At 36.2% G+C, this 13,340-nt stretch overlaps 1 long non-coding RNA gene, 1 other non-coding gene and 1 pseudogene across 2 annotated transcripts; 2 read left to right on the plus strand and 1 right to left on the minus strand.

Annotated features, from left to right (window-relative positions):
- Positions 1-878: 878 nt before the first annotated feature.
- LOC110794689 (uncharacterized) lies at positions 879-7,490 on the plus strand (annotated as a pseudogene).
- Positions 7,491-8,656: 1,166 nt separating this feature from the next.
- Positions 8,657-9,542, plus strand: LOC130472280 (uncharacterized). The gene is made up of 2 exons (XR_008932322.1): positions 8,657-9,184; positions 9,293-9,542. It is a non-coding gene; the product is annotated as an uncharacterized lncRNA (long non-coding RNA).
- Positions 9,543-12,531: 2,989 nt separating this feature from the next.
- On the minus strand, positions 12,532-12,637 carry LOC130460442 (small nucleolar RNA R71). The gene has a single exon (XR_008920312.1). It is a non-coding gene; the product is annotated as a small nucleolar RNA R71 (small nucleolar RNA).
- Positions 12,638-13,340: the final 703 nt, after the last annotated feature.

The raw sequence follows: 13,340 nt of genomic DNA on the forward strand, positions 1-13,340 counted from the left end.
TATGATTTGTAATCACATGAAAACTCCCTAATATTACTTAAATTAAACAACATTCCTACTAAATGAGTGATATAAATATATAGTATGATCCAAATGAAAGCCCGACATTGATGCACATTGCATTATTCAAATACCTACTTTATTGCCTATTTACCTTTTCATAAACAAAGGCTTAATGCTGATTACATGAGATGATGAATCTATAAGGGCATTGCCCCTTAAAGGACTGGAAAGTTCGGAGAAGATAAAACTTCAAAAGAGTTAAAAAATACGAGCATATGGTCAAAAAACATTCAGAACGAGCCAAATTATAATACTAACAGTCTCAAAACTTAATTCAGGTGACAACGCTGATTTAACTTTGATAGAATTTAGAACTAACAGAAGCAACACAAATATTTGGTGCACTTATGCTTTGTCGTTAGTTTCGAATCCCATAAAAGTGACAGATTATCCAATCCTATAAAAGTGACATATTTTTAAATCCCATGAAAGTGACAGATTTTTGAATCCCTTAAAAATGACAGATTTCTAAATCCCATAAAAGTGATGGATATCTAAAAGATAAAATCATAAAAGATATTGTAATCTAGGGTAAAAAAGAGTTTGACACTTTATTGATGATTACGGAAAATATAGTGCAATGACAGATTTTTAAAACCCTAAAAGTGACAGATAATTATGGGATAAAAACTAAAAAAGGATCATTAATAGTTGCCGCCAATATCAGATTCTTAATTTATACATTTGTCACTGTAAACCCTAACAGTTTCTAAAGTAGAAAAATAATGAATCCACGTTTGCTAGATAATTATCATTAATAGGTCATTTTTACGCATCATTCTTAACCAGAAAAGTTTGATCAGAGGCAGAAAAGAATGGATCAAATGCTTAAGAAAAATGCCAGGATGAACAGAATAACCATTTTAAGGGAAAAGCGACAACGACTATCAATGGAAGCAAGAAGGACATCAAACCAGCCAAGAAGACCACTAAGAGATATATCAAATGGCAAGTACTCTTAAGAATTCTTTAACATTTACATTTGAGCATTATAGAGGGTGTTTGCATTGGAAAAAAAAAGAACATATTTTTTAGATAAGAGTATTCTTAATGTTTTGTTAATGTACCTCAACTTTGTAGTCTCCGATGATCATGGCCAATCATATTCAAGTCAGGAGCAATTTCGTACTCCTGGAGAACTAGCAACATCATCTGTGTATCATAGCACCGAAAACTCTCATTGCATCAATGGGTTTGCTGCATCTAATCATTCACCTGAATCAATCAAACAAATGCCGACCAGTGGCATGAATATAACACCAGATAGATTCACAAGCGAAAACAATACTAACCATGCAAGTACTTCTTCAGGTATCTATTATATTTTACAGGCTATTACACCGTAAAAATTCAAATTAAAAATTCAGTTAGATTCCGAACTACTTATACATTAACACAAGTATCATTCTCTTGATAGCATTTGGGCATCATATGGATACCGATAGCGACGTTGATTATGAAGGTATTGACCGACCATTTATATTTTGTTTAATGTATTATTCTGTAGCTTATTACTATATCAATTTCAATACAGAACACGATATCGTCGATGAACTGATTGAGGACGACTCAAACATTGACATTGAAGGTTTGAAACATCTCATCATTTCCACGCCCACCCTCTCTGTTAGTAAAGCTCATTGTAAATTGATTATGCTACATTTTTTTTTGAAATTCAAGGTGGGAACGATATATATGCGGATGTTACTGGTTTTGAAGGTACTTATTCCATAACTATTTATATTTTAATAACTAACAATCACCTATATGATATTTATGTTCCAAACGTATTGATTAAACATGTAGGCTATTGGGACATTGGAGATCCAACATACACATGTGAATGTTGTGATGCATTCATGTGGTTTGAAGAGAGAGCAAGGAAAGATCGAAAAACAAACCCAAAATTTAACAAATGTTGCATGCAAGGAAAGGTTCAACTTCCTAAGCTCCGAGATCCACCTAAAGTACTTCAGGATCTATACACAAATCAAGATTCAGAGAGCAAGAATTTCCAGGAAAATACACGAGCATATAATATTATGTTTGCTTTTACTTCAATGGGTGGGAAGATTGATTCATCTGTCAACAAGGGACGTGGTCCATTTATGTTTAGACTATATGGACAAAATTACCATAGAATAGGGAGTTTATTGCCAACAACAGGATCATCACTGAAATTTTCACAACTATATATATATGATACTGAAAACGAAGTATCTAACAGATTGCATGCTTACAGGTGTGTTGTGATTACCTTAAAATTATGTTGAAATTGCATATTATGCTTGAATCGTTGTTGACCCCATTGGCGTGACCTAAAGTGTATTCCTAACTGATATTTTTTTCCAATGTATTCATGCAGCTCAAACAGTGAAAGAAATGCAAGGAACGCATTAGATGATTCAATTGTTGAAAGTTTGCGAGAGATGTTGGATGAATACAATCCTCTAGCACAGGCATTTAGGGTGGCTAGGGATCGATTTAAATCCAATAATGAGGAGTCTGTTAAGCTTAAACTCATTGGAAATAGGGAAAGTGATGGCAGAACTTACAATCTACCAACTGCATCCGAAGTGGCTGCTCTTATTGTTGGAGATATTGGGAGTTCAACAGGATAAAGAGATATTATAGTTGAGACAAAAATTGGACAATTGAAACGTATAAACGAGTTACATCCATCTTATCTTCCCCTACAATATCCGTTATTATTCCCTTATGGAGAGGATGGATATCGACTTGGTATTCAATTAAGGGACACATCTTCAAACAGAAAAAGAAAGAAATTGACCATGAGGGAATTTTTTGCATTTAGAATATGCGAGAGAAAAGATGAATCTGTCACTATTTTATGGGCCCGAAAATTACTCCAACAGTTTTTGGTTGACGCATACACAATGATAGAATCTGAAAGGATGTGCTTCGTTCGGACGCATCAAAAGCAGTTGAGAGTAGACAAGTACAAGAATCTGAGAGACATACCAGGACAAAACACTAATTCTTCATCTACCGGAAAACGCATAGTCTTGCCTTCATCTTTTACTAAAGTGGTGATCTCGTCTTGCTTGCTGGGAGAGAGGAAGCTTCTGGACCTTGATGCAATCTTTTTTCATCAATTTTGGAACTCTGTTGGCCCCGACAGAAGCAACGTTTTTAGCGCGCTTTCAAAAGCGGTGCTAGATACATGGTTCAAAATTACCAAGATGCTATGGCTCTATGCAAATGGTATGGATATCCTGATTTATTTATTACCTTTACATGCAATCCAAAATTGCCAGAAATCATGCGATATGTACAGAAAAGACTTCTTAAACCTGAAGATCGGCCAGACATTCTGTGTAGAGTTTTTAAAATGAAGCTAGACCAGTTGATTAAAGATTTGAAGGGTGGAAAATTATTTGGAAGAACACAATCTTGTGAGTTTTAATATTTATATAATAAATATCTTTTATGATTTTTCATTTATCTTAATCTTTAATATATTCTATAGTCTAATATGAAACTTTATATGTGCAGTGGTCTACACAATTGAATTTCAAAAGCGAGGCTTACCTCATGCTCACATTGTATTGTTCTTGCACCAAGAAGACAAGTTTCCTAATGCGGATGACATCGATCGTGTTATTTCTGCAGAGATACCTGACAAGGAAACAAATCCAGAATTATATAAACTGGTTACAGACTCCATGATTCAGGGTCCCTGTGGTGAATATAACATGCGTGCTCCGTGCATGAAGGATGGAAAGTGTACAAAGAAATTCCCTAAAAATTTCAACGAGAGAACGACAGTGGATGATCAAGGATTTCCTGTGTACAGAAGAAGCAATAACGGACGGACAGTAGAAAAGAATGGAGTTACTTTGGATAATAGATATGTCGTTCCATATAATGCTTATCTTCTATTGAAATATTGAGCTCACATCAATGTTGAGTGGTGCAATCAATCACGTGCAATTAAATTTCTTTTTAAGTATATTAGCAAGGGTCATGATCGAGTAACTACATCGTTGAGTCAGACAAGTGAAAGTGACGACACTATAAAAGATGAGATAAAAGCATACTACGATTGTAGGTAAATCTCAACATCACTTAAAAGACCTTATATGGTCTTCTAATTTCTATTTAAATGTTGAATATTTCACATAGTTTCTTTCTTTTCCATTTTAGGGTGAATTTCATTGTGTTTATCATTAATCTTCGTAAGTTTACAGGTATATCTCTCCATGTGAAGCAGTAAGGAGAATTTTGGGATATGATATTCACTATAGGACTCCACCGGTTGAAAGGTTGAGCTTCCACCTACCCAATGAACAAAGTATTGTGTTTGAAGATGACGAGTCATTGGAGGACATCGTGAACAAGCCAGGGGTTGATAAGTCAATGTTCTTAAGTTGGATGGAATGTAATAGAACAAATCAGAAATCAAGAGAATTAACTTATTGTGAATTTCCGACGGAGTTTGTGTGGAACAAAAACGGGAAGAAGGAATGGACGAAAAGGGCACAAAGATTTTCTATTGGAAGAATTTACTATGTTTCTCCGGGAAGTGGAGAATTGCACTATTTAGGTGCTTTGTTGAATACAGTAAGAGGTGCGACATGTTACGAAGAAATCAGAACAGTCAATGGTGTAACGTACTCAACATTCAAAGAGGCTTGCTATGCTCTTGGATTACTAGACGATGACAGGGAATACATTGATGGTATAACTGAAGCAAGCTTTTGGGGATCAGCAGGGTATTTAAGGAGTCTATTTGTGACTTTATTGATATCAGGAAGTATGTCTAGACCTGAGTTTGTGTGGGAGAAAATATGGAAGTTCCTCGGAGATGATGTTATTTTTAGGCAGAGAGTTATTCTTCAAATTCCCGGTATGACGCAATATTACGCATTTACAGATTATAGAATTCAACATAAAGAATTTTTTTATGCATTAATAGATTATGCATAAGAAATTATATAATATACAGATTATATTATGCATATAGACTTTGCATAAAGAATTTTATGCATAAACCGATTTATATTATGCATAATCAAATTTATGGTATGCATCTATAGATTTATAGTACCCGTGACATGCAAGATACCTGAATCATCTTATTATAAATTCTCTAATCTTAATATAAACATCTAACTATCTACATGTATTATTATGCGATCAATCGGGGGAAATCTGTCATTAGAAAAGAGAAGAACAGAATCTAATAGCCTATTTTAAGAAAATCACAGGTCAAAGCCATCCATATTGGAAGGAAATTAACTCATCTTTTTAGCATCACATCACACATTGCAGGAAAGTAGAATCCTGATTGTGAATTTGGGAGACTGGTTAAGTAAAACAGATTAAGTAAAACCCAAAAATATTGTACACCAAGGAGGATTCGACTCAATGCAGCAACTTTCTCAGCACTGCACAAAAAATTTGACTTGAAAATATATAGGAAACGTATGCAACAAAGTACCAGGTTCAACTACTGTTTTAAGAAAATATAAAGTAGAATAAAAAAACTATGATGCATGATTCTTTTATAGCATTGAGAAGCTGCTCCCTTAATTCAATAGCTTCTCCCTTTTGGATGCGAACACTGAATCTTATACTGATCATAGAGGGTAAGCTAGGCTGAAATTATTGAAATTGGTATTGCAGTAACATTCGGCTAAGGGTAACAAGAATTTACCAGGTTCAGCTACTGTGAATGTAAAATTAAAAGTATATACAAACCTGAACAGGTCATCCATAGCACTAAGAAGCTGGCCGTGCGGAGAATAATCATCAACTGCATTCGTTAGCTTCTCCTTCCAGATGCGAACATTGTCAAACCTAGGAAAGAAAAAAGAAAAACTAAATTTTAAACTGATCAGAAATAGTAATCTAGAATCAGTACCTTGGATTAAGAATAGGGCACTGCACAAAAATTTTGGGTGGAGGATTAAGGAACAGAGCTGCCTGCACAACCATATTCATAATTTTGGTGACTTTCGGTATAGCTGATAATCTGCATATAATACTTTGCTGCATTTTTCTTATATACAAATTTAGTATTAGGCATTGGTAAATTTGATGCAATCCCTAAATATCTACAGATCATATGGCATTAGTATGCATTTACTTAATCCCCTAGCAGTAGTATTATTGGTAATAGACTTTTATAGATTCAATAGTAACTTGCACATAACTAACATGCAACCATTTCCATACTAATGATATTTTTTCTTATTGTAGACTTGACGTTAAGTGAAGAGCGGCTGAAAAACCACACTTTGGCATACATAGAGAATTTACTACAGAGTAATGGACGAAGTCTTTCACACTTTCCTCCGATGCCACTACCAGGTCGGGATTTGATTTCAGATGGGTTGAACAAACTTATTCATGAAGAACTTTCTTATGACAAAATATCCATGGAAATAGAGCACAAAAGATTACTTTCATGTCTTACGGATGAACAAAAAGGTGTTTATGATGAAATAATTGGTGCTCTTGTTGGAGATAAAGGAGGTGTTTTCTTTCTTTATGGGTATGGTGGCACAGGAAAAACCTTCATGTGGAAAACACTGTCTGCCGCTATTCGATGTAAAGGGGAAATTGTACTTAATGTTGCATCAAGTGGGATCGCTTCTCTACTACTACTAGGCGGAAGGACCGCTCATTCTAGATTTGCAATTCCTATAAATGTAAATGAAGATACCACTTGTGAAATCAAGCAGAGAGCACCGTTAGCAGATCTTTTGATTAAGGCAAAACTTATTATTTGGGATGAAGCCCCAATGGTTCACAGGTTTTGTGTTGAGGCTTTGGATAGAAGTTTAAGGGACATTATGCAATTTAGTAATCCAAAAAGTATGGAGCAACCCTTCGGTGGCAAGGTAGTTGTTTTTGGAGGAGATTTTCGACAGATTTTACCGATTATTCCAAAGGGAAGCAGATAAGATATTGTTTATTCAGCTATTAACTCTTCATACTTATGGGACTTTTGTCGTGTACTTTCTTTGACACGTAATATGAGACTTCAAGCGGGAAGTTCGGATTCAAATCTGAATGAGATCAAAGAATTTTCAGAGTGGATATTAAGAGTAGGAGATGGTAAAGAAGGAGACCCTAATGATGGGGAAGCAAACATACAGATTCCTGAAGATATACTGATCAAAGATGGAGGAATAAGTCCCATTGCATCTATTGTGGATAGAGTGTATCCTTTCATGTTAGAGAACTTGGATAACCCAAATTACTTTCAAGAGAGATCTATTCTTGCTCCAACAAATGAGTGTGTGCATGTGGTTAATGAGCATTTACTGTCCATGATTCCAGGCAAGGAAAAAATATATCTTAGCTCAGATAGTATTTGCGCATCAGATAGAAATATAAGAGGCAATCAAGAGTTATATACAACAGATTTTTTGAACAGTAATCGAGGTAGAAACTAGGTCGTTACTAGTCTCTCCTAATCAAATAAAAAACCTAAACTAACCACTAAACACAAGTAAAGCGGCAAGTAAGGGTCGAAATCCACAAGGACTAAGGTGCGCTAATCTATGCTAATCAAACAATAAGCTAGGTCGGAACGGGGTTTTGGAAAATCACTAATCAAATAAAACTAAATAAACTAAACTAACTACCACCAAAGATAAACGAGTTAGGGAATGAGGATCAAACGCAAACCAATCATGATACAAGCATAAGAGGATCAAAACTAGGGACGATAATGCATAAACACTACATGAGAGAGATATTGGTTCGATTATGGATTCCAATCATCTCCCGATGTGAATCCTTTCTTAAAATGACAAAATGCGGACTCCCATCCTACACTCTATCACTCTTAGGTAAATTAAACATCAACCAACAAATAGTCAACACAAAGTCACAATCCCTTGATTTTCCAAGGCCGACTACCCCAATTTCAATGCTACACACAAGTGATCAATTCATATGCAACAAAGCTTGAGTACATTCAAACATGGAATAATTTAATCATGCAAAATCTCTAATTTGGAACTCAAATCCCCAAATCAATCATGGTTGAGTTTTCACCCAAACCCTAACCAACAACACTACTCCATAAACATAAAAATAGGAAATTTAAAGAAATTAACAACCAAAAACATGATTCTAAACAATAATAACAACTAATCTAAACATGAATCATTAAACTAAACAAAAACAATTAAACTAATTAAAATGATAAATAAAGCAATAAATAAGCAATAAATAAGGAGAGAGAGTAGAAAATTCTCATTGATTGATGAATGAATGCTTCAAATCTTCTTGTATTATCCATAATCCTCCATTTTCAATGATTTTTCATCACTTTCTCACTCTTAGAAAATAGAAACTAAACTCAAGAAAACCCCTAAACCCTAAGAGAAAGAAGAACTAAACTAATTATTTACATGGTTTTTTCCAAGACCCAAAAGATAGGTATTTATATTTAAGCCTAAAAAAAGAAATAAAAAGAAAGAGAAAAGGAAATAAATAAAGGAAATTGAAAACAAAAGAAAAGAAAAGAAAAGAAAAAGAGAAAGGAAAACCTAAACTAAAGTACTCTAATTAAAAGAAGAAAATAAAAAAAAAAAAAGAAAAAGGGAAAGGATAAGAATCCCCCTTAAACAATCAGAACCTCACAAAATCAAATAATAAAAAAAATGTGAGACCACCTTCATCCTTCGTCATTTCCTCTTCGTTCCTCTTCCGTCCTTTTCGCTGCGAAGCTCCCAGCCACCATCGGTGCGATCCCCTCTTCTCAACCTCATCAGCGTCGTCCATCATCCACCATCACCCAAGCACCACCGTCCATCTTTCCTCTGAAATCGCAGCCCTTCAATTTGCTGCTCCCTACTCCAATTCGATCAACGACCATCAACACGACCATCACCCTCGATTAATCATCATCATCAACATCATAACCGTCGCTGCTCCATATCGTTTCCCAATCAACAATTCAATCGCAGCCGTTGAGCATCATTTAATCCGTACAACCAAACGCGCTCAAATGTTCGAACGAACTCTAATGGAAGTTCGGTCGAACTTCATTGTGGTTTGGGCGAACTTCATTCAGGTTCGACCGAACCTCATGCAATCAGGAACTCTAAATTTTCGGTTCAGTAGAACATAATTACGGGTTCGAACGAACAAATACTCTGTTTTTCTCTGTTTTCTGGGTTCGAGTTTGATTGATTTTGATTGTGTTTTTGCTGTTGTTGTTGGTTGTGGAATGATTTTGGTGTAGATGGTGAGGAGATGAAGGTGGTGTGGCAAGGTTCGTGGGCTGGTCTTGGCTGAAAGGCAGCAGTAGGAATGTTGCTGCAGTTTGCTCGTGTGATGGCTGTGCAAGGCTAAGATGGTGGGCTGCAGTTAGTGTGGTGTAGGTTAGAGTGATGTGGGGTGTAGGATATGAGTGGGTGTTGCATAGGGTAGCTGCTTATATTTTGCAAAAGTTGTATGGCACATTAGCTTGCATTTGTTCCTTTGATCTTGAACTCCGGACTCCAAATCCCTCACCTATACACAAAAATCGAAATACGAGAGAAGCGGGGCAAATAAAAATAAAACGAAGAGTAATAATAATAATAATAATAATAATAATAATAATAATAATAGATAAATAAATAAATAAATTCAAATTCAAATTAAATAGAAATAGAAAATTAATAACGAGAACTAAAATATTCAAACTATAAAATTATAAATTACGAAATTAAAATCTAAAAACTAACAAAAATAGCTAAAAATACTAAACTAAGCTATAAATAATTAAAATGAGAAATTAATGAAAATAACGATTAAAAATACTATAAATAGAATAAAACGACTCAAATGATGCCTAAATCACTACCATGTGAGTGACATAAATGTCACTCATCAAACAACATCAAAAGTTCCGGTCTGCCAAATCATACCCTAAAACTGAAGGTTGGTGTCCCAGTTATGCTACTTAGGAATATAGACCAACCTAATGGTCTATGCAACGGCACAAGATTAGTAATTACTCAGTTGGGTAACCACATAATCGAGGCTAAAATTATATCGGGAAACAACATTGGTATGAAAGTGTTTGTTCCTCGCATGCTCTTAACCCCATCGGACATAAAATTGCCTTTCAAGTTTCAACGAAGACAATATCCATTGGTTGTTTGTTGTGCTATGACGATTAACAAAAGTCAAGGGCAGTCTCTCTCACACGTTGGTCTATATCTTCCAAGGCCAGTATTTAGCCATGGTCAACTTTACGTCGCAATCTCAAGAGTTACAAGGAAAAGTGGATTGAAGGTGTTGATTTGTGATAAGGATGGCTGATGAGTCATATTTGTATAGGGTATTTTAGGCGCATTTAGGTTGCATTATTAGGCATTTATATCATTATAGTTGCATTTAGGATCACATTTGCATAAGTTATCGTTGTCGTACTCTATTACGCCCCGTTTGTGTTTTCTTAATGTTTCAGGTGATTTTACGGTCATTTGGATGCTTTCGGAGTGTTATGAGTTGATTTGCATGATGAACGGATGGAATGTTGACTCGAGGATCATTGCATATCTCTAGGGATAATTTTGAGTCAACAACGAAGCTAAACGCTATTTTTCTAAGCATCAAAACGGATAAGCGTTCACTCTTTTGATGATATCTCAAGTTCTATATGTCGGAATGAGGCGATTTTTATTGGCCTAGAAAGTAGACTTCAAGAGCTTTCCACCGACAGGTCACACGTCCTTATAGGCATTGTAGAACAAGAGTTATGACATAAACAAGATGGCTTGACTACCCGCTTCGCCCGAAGCCCAAAATGATGGCCCAATCTTCCCCTTGGGCGCGAAAACCAGCGACCCACCAGCGGGCCCGCTGGTTTCTCCGCCCAGCTACTTCCATGCGGGTTCGTTGCGTCGTTTCTTGTGATCGTTCAATTAAATGATAACTTATGTAATTATTATTATTTTCCTTTTTTGTTTAGAATTTAGGAAACACTAAAATACCTCAAGGGAATTAATGTATTCCCTTATGCTTTTATTTTTTTTTACGTTTTCAATTCTTAGAACGCTTTTCACGTTAGTTTTGCTTTTCTTCCCTTTTCCATTGTTGAACCCTAGCTTTTCAATTTTCAATTCATCAATCTAGAGGTAATTCAAGAATCGTTTTTTTTGATTTAATTGATTATTATTGTTTTCGTTCCTTAGTTTAATTTTTCCTTTGATTATGAAATTCATGTTTATTATTTCTATCATGTTTGTGAATTCAATTATGAGCGAGTAGTCGTATTCTAGGGCTAAGTAAGGGAAGCCATGTTTATACCATGATTATTATGCATAAAGTTTGTTAATTTATAGATTATTGCTTGAGTATTCCGATTGATTTGTTTTAATTGTTGATTCATGTTATCGGCCAATTTCATGAATTGATTATCTAGCTAATAGGAATTAGAATCGAAAGATCGTATTTTTAGAGGCTTAGTACAATTGGCAATTCTGATTATGTTAGCGACCGTACTGCATATGTTGAATTGAAAGTGTTAAGACCCGACCGTAGGATTAACATGTACTTTAATTACTCGGCTTAGTTTATTCATTTCTGGATTGATTTGTGTTCTTGGATTGGTATAAGCATGGTGAACCGAACAGACGCCCTAGACCTTTTAATTCATTAATAATTTCACATTTACATTATTGCTTTAGCTTCATTAGTTAATAATATCCAAAATCAACTTTCGTTATTGAAATAGTTCGTATAATTGGGCAAAAACTAATAGAACTTGTCTCCCTGTGGGATCGACCCGTATTTGCTAAGTATCTGCTAACAACAAACACCGTGCACTTGCGGTATCACTTTTTAATTCATCAAGTTTTTGGCGCCGTTGCCGGGGAGACGGCTAGATTCTATTAGTTTTAGTTTGATTATTTGAACTGTTTTCATTGTCTCATTGGAACTCTCAGTTCCAATTGAGGCAAATCTCACTGCGTTTTCTTTCGTTGTTGTTTATGCCCAGGTCTGCCAGAACGGGTACCTTGGTTCCTCCCGATCCCGATCTCGGAAAGACCCTTTGTCAACTAAAAAAGCAACAGAAAAAGAAGAAGCAGTCAGGGTCCCAAGACTCACAGACTCCACCGAGTCACACGATGTCTAAATCCCTGAAATCATATGGGGTTCCTTCCTCGAATAGTGTTCCGACTGGGCTCACAATGCCAACTATTGATGCAGTCAACTTTGAGATCAAGCCCGCTCTAATCTCCATGGTCTCAAAAAGTCAATATGGTGGCCATCCATCTGAGGAACCCACCAACCATTTGCAGAGGTTCAACGAACTGTGTGGTACTATCAAGCATCAAGGGGTCACTCAAGACCAATTGAAAGTCATGTTGTTTGGTTTTAGCCTTCGTGACAAGGCTCAGACATGGTTGAATGATGTCAAGGAGACAGAGTGGAGTGCTATTTCACAGGCCTTTCTAGAAGAATTCTTTCCACCCACCAAGACTGCTGAAATAAGGCATAAGCTGACTACATTCACTCAAGAACCTGGTGAATCACTTCGAGAAGCCTGGGATAGATTCAAGGCTTTGCAGCGGTCGTGTCCGCATCACAACATTGAAAAATGGTTCTTGGTTCAGATTTTCTACCATGGTTTGCAAGATGAAATAAAGAACACGGTTAATTCTGCTGCTGGGGGTGTTTTTCTTGACAAAGAAGTGGATGCAGGTTATGATTTTCTTGCCAATTTAGCTGCCAACCATTACAACACCACCAGAACCACATCTAAGAAGGGAAAATTGGATGTCGATGCTTATGCTCTATTGTCCTCACAAGTGGCAGCCTTGAACCTGAAGATCGATTCTTTGAAGGCTCCTCAGTCTAGTACTCCCCCAATGAGTATCAATGCTATGTCTAGTGTAGCTCCAGTGACAACTTCTTACTGCGAAGTATGTGGCCTCCAAGGTCACTTTGGTCATGAGTGCTCTTATAGTTTACAGGATACTACGCAATTGGAGCAAGTGAATGCTTTTCAACAAAGACAACCCAATGACCCATATTCCAATTCATTTAATCCGGGTTGGAGAAATCGTCCAAATTTCTCATATCGGGGCAACAATGTTAAGAATCCTCAATCCCAACAACAATGGTCGCAACCACAGTTCCATCCACCTTAACCACATGTTGCCAGGCCTCCTTTTCAACAAGGAGCCTCACATAATGCTCCCCCGGGGTTTAATAGGCCCCCGCATCAAGGATATCAACAACCCCCTCAGAGCAGTGCTACTCTAGAGCCTAACATGGGTGATCTGTATAAGCTC

The sequence above is a fragment of the Spinacia oleracea genome, chromosome 4 (assembly GCF_020520425.1).
Source record: "Spinacia oleracea cultivar Varoflay chromosome 4, BTI_SOV_V1, whole genome shotgun sequence".
Lineage (NCBI taxonomy): Eukaryota > Viridiplantae > Streptophyta > Magnoliopsida > Caryophyllales > Amaranthaceae > Spinacia > Spinacia oleracea.